The following is a 4414-nucleotide window of genomic DNA, read 5'->3' as shown; positions in this document are numbered from 1 at the left end:
ATTGGCTATAAGGACACAAAAAACATTGATTTTGGGGTTTACAGTCATCTAAGAACTTAAAGACGGACTTATTCTGAGAAGCTTTGCCAAAGAAAGTTTACCAAAAAAGTCAACATTAAAAAAGTTAGAGACCGAAGAAAAATGTGCCTTTCTCTTACAATGGGCCACTTTGATGAAAAACTTCAACAAAAATTTTTGTATGAAACCATGATTGTAACTCAAAAAAGTAATGATGCAGTTCGATTCGTAGGACACGAAATAGGGGAAAACCGTCGAATTTGGTCTTGTATTTTTTTTTGACTATCACAGTGTAATTAATTCTTAATTTGTATACTGGAAAGTAAAATTCAAATGGAATTTAGAATTGTGTTATGTGGGAATAGGAGTGGTTGTCGTCCAATTTAGCACGGTGAAATAGGAATATGAGAATAATGCTATGTATTAACTTTAGTCGAAATCGGTAATTTGATTCCCGAGATATGAGATTTCACTAAAAAGTGGACGGTGTTGCCTATCGTCTAATTTTCACACCGGCTCCCATAAAGCCCTGCCGTACTGTATCTCGGAGGTAAAATTTAATGTCTCTGGCGTATTCAGTTATTGATTTATCCCGCTTTTAGTAGTTTATAACCATACCGTTATATGGCGAGTAGGCGGGATCATTCGTCGATTTCATCCATTTTCATACCGTCGGTAGAAATTCTTATAAGATTTTGTTGTTGTAGCTTTTGTAATTTAGGAGATATGTACTTTAAACATATTAGAAGGAGTCACGCCCACTTTTTAAAAAGTTTTTACCCTCAGGTGCCTCTTGATACTATGATACCTTGTGAAAAATTATTACTAGAATTTTATATTTGAATTTTGTTCTTAGTTATGGCACTTTATATATTTTAGGTTAATGACGATTTGTGCGCGTGGCAGTAATGCGATTACGCCCATCTACGAACTCGTAATTTTTTTTGTGCTAAGAAACCTGCGTACGAAATTCCATCAGGATATCTCAAGTTATATACTCTGTAGCAACTGGTTGCAAGAGTATAAAAATTATTTGAGATAGTAAGTAGACTAGCGCTGGTACCATCTGGTTCGCGGTGGTTTACTCAAAACTAATGAGATAACCTTCATTTATTCATATTCTGGCTCCGAAGTTAATTTTTTGGCCACCCCTGTTTTAAAGTATATTTTATATTAATGACAAACGTAAATGAAAACGACTCCGCCCTTCTCATAGATCCAATGTATCCAAAATCGAAATTTTCGTTTTCCAGTCGACTTTGTGTGTAATGCAAATGAAATATCCAACTACAGATCTATATCCTCTTTCTTTATTAATTTTCGATCTTAAACCCAATATATGAAACTATTTGCCTTTGAGTTTAAATGTTAATATTTATGAATTGTAAAATTTTTATGTTTATCAAAAAAATTGAAAGAAACTTAAGAAGATCTTGATTATAACGAAAAACATGTCGTATTGAGAATTTCAATCTGATATACTAATTTAAATATTTTATATAATAAAAGCAATAACGAACTGACTTTTTACTAATTAAGAGTTCAGTTTGTTAACTATTAAAAATATTTATATTTACCATGAGAATGATCCCTTTTTGTTAGGCAACCTCAAGATTTTTGAGATAGATGTAGACTTATATAGCCCAAAGGGATCAGAAGGAGGAGACAAATCGATTTGTGGATATCTGTTCATTTTAGTTTTATTTGTCCTTTCTTAGTTTTATTTTTATGTGTTTCAAACTTTGCCTAAAATTTTTACTTTTATTTATAAACATTGTAGAAACATATGTACATATGTATTAAGATTTACGTGCCTCTGACGCCGCACGTGTTAAATCGACTGTTGGATTTGTGGCCAGTTTAGTTTGACCGGATACGCCTCAACCCACTTCGGTTTGTTAGGTTTTTGGTACTCATATACCTAGTATATACATATGTATGTACTCACGTAAATGTGAGGAAGTTTAGGCATTAAGATGGAGAGTACTGTATACACAATCATATCTACTTTTCCTTAGTGTCAATGAGTCGTTTTTACACAACATAATTAGTCACAAAATAATGTTTTATATTTAAACATACCAATACATACATATGTATATTGGTATTGGTATACATATATTCGTACATACCATACTTTCGCTTTAACTGTCCCACTCTAATATTGCCACAAATGTACGATTTGCACTATTTATTTACCTACCTTTTAAAAAGCTATACGTACACATGCTGCTATTCTTTTGCCGTCAGTTCCGACCGAAAGCACGTTCCAAACATTTGTAGGTACATCTGTGTAAGTGTGCATATGCAGATAGTTCTCGCTCACGTCTCCATTAATAATAGGTGAATGGGAAAAGCGTTGAAAGTTCTGAGTAGTATTAATGTTAGCAAACTGGACAGGAAATAAAAGTGTGAAAGCTGCATGCTTTCGTCCACTTTTTCACATTTCACATAGCTTGTAATCTAAAGAGGATGGTATGTATGCATGCATGTGTTTTTTTTTGCAGTAGTAGTTTTAACTAACACTTCGAAAGGAGGATTTTCCATAACTTTTCTGTTTGCCGTCGCCGAAACTAGCAGCCAAATTACGAGTTTCAAAAGCCAATGGCGCCAACTTTTGAAAAAGAAACTTAAATTTTTTTGTCATATTGTACTAAATGGTGCACAATTCGAATTCAAGAAAAGTAAACAAAAGATAGGGATAAAATGGTCATACAAAACCTAAAAATAACTTCAGCTGATAAAGAAGGTAAGTTATGCATTCAGCAACACACTCCTTCCTGCAAGAGGACGATTGGTCAGCAAAAGTTTGCCGTACTTATTCTTTTTTACCCACGCATGTTACACAGACTATAATAGTTTTGTTCACCTAACAGTTTTTTGTGACACCACAAACGAATGGAGTTAGAGTAGAGTTGGGTAGATCAAAATTATCAGTTCGTGCAAAAGATAACTTGAGTAACATAGAGATATCTTTCTAAAAGTTGGAACGTTGTTGCCTCCAACTCTGTGGAGGATAGTATTGTAAAGCGTGCTTAAATTTTGCATTTGTTGCAGAATTTCAAAAAAGGAAAAAAAAAATACATAATCACATATGTACAATTCTGAAAAGCATCAGAAAAATAAACCTTACTGAAAGAAGAAGTAGTTGTGAACAACTCTTTCGCATTTCTATGAAAGATTTGAAAGTTTGGGATGTGATTTATAGTGTCTTATTTTAAAATATGGCCACAAATTTGGTGTTTTGAAGATACTTTTATGCAGTACATGGCATGAGTGTGAGTAGAAATGAAGAAATGAAAGCTTTCTTATCTTCTTCTTTTTTACTGGCGTAGACACTGCTTACGCGATTATAGCCGAGTCGACAATAGCGCGCCAGTCGTTTCTTCTCTTCGCTACGTGGCGCCAATTGGATATTCCAAGCGAAGCCAGGTCCTTCTCCACTTGGTCCTTCCAACGGAGTGGAGGTCTTCCTCTTCCTCTGCTTCCCCCAGCGGGTACTGCGTCGAATACTTTCAGAGCTGGAGTGTTTTCGTCCATCCGGACAACATGACCTAGCCAGCGTAGCCGCTGTCTTTTAATTCGCTGAACTATGTCAATGTCGTCGTATATCTCGTACAGCTCATCGTTCCATCGAATGCGATATTCGCCGTGGCCAACGCGCAAAGGACCATAAATCTTTCGCAGAACTTTTCTCTCGAAAACTCGCAACGTCGACTCATCGGTTGTTGTCATCGTCCAAGCCTCTGCACCATATAGCAGGACGGGAATTATGAGCGACTTATAGAGTTTGGTTTTTGTTCGTCGAGAGAGGATTTTACTTTTCAATTGCCTACTCAGTCCGAAGTAGCACCTGTTGGCAAGAGTAATCCTGCGTTGGATTTCCAGGCTGACATTGTTGGTGGTGTTTACGCTGGTTCCAAGATAGACGAAATTATCTACAACTTCAAAGTTATGACTGTCAACAGTGACGTGAGTGCCAAGTCGCGAGTGCGACGACTGTTTGTTTGATGACAGGAGATATTTCGTCTTGCCCTCGTTCACTGCCAGACCCATTTGCGTTGCTTCCTTGTTCAGTCTGGAGAAAGCAGAACTAACGGCGCAGCCCGATGATATCAATATGATCGGCATACGCCAGCAGCTGTACACTCTTATAAAAGATTGTACCTGCTCGATTCAGTTCTGCAGCTCGAATAATTTTCTCCAGCAGCAGATTGAAAAAGTCGCACGATAGGGAGTCGCCTTGTCTGAAAGCTTTCTTACAGAAAAGGAAAAAAGGGCATTACATTTATTTGATAGCACACTGTCATCGATAGTCTACCGGATAGCTAGTTAAATAAAAGCGGTGTTTGGAATATTTATGTTTTACTGACTTTTGTTCAGTTTGTGGTCATTT

The sequence above is a fragment of the Bactrocera dorsalis genome, chromosome 5 (assembly GCF_023373825.1).
Source record: "Bactrocera dorsalis isolate Fly_Bdor chromosome 5, ASM2337382v1, whole genome shotgun sequence".
Classification (NCBI taxonomy): Eukaryota; Metazoa; Arthropoda; class Insecta; order Diptera; family Tephritidae; genus Bactrocera; species Bactrocera dorsalis.
This window is presented reverse-complemented; position numbering follows the sequence as displayed.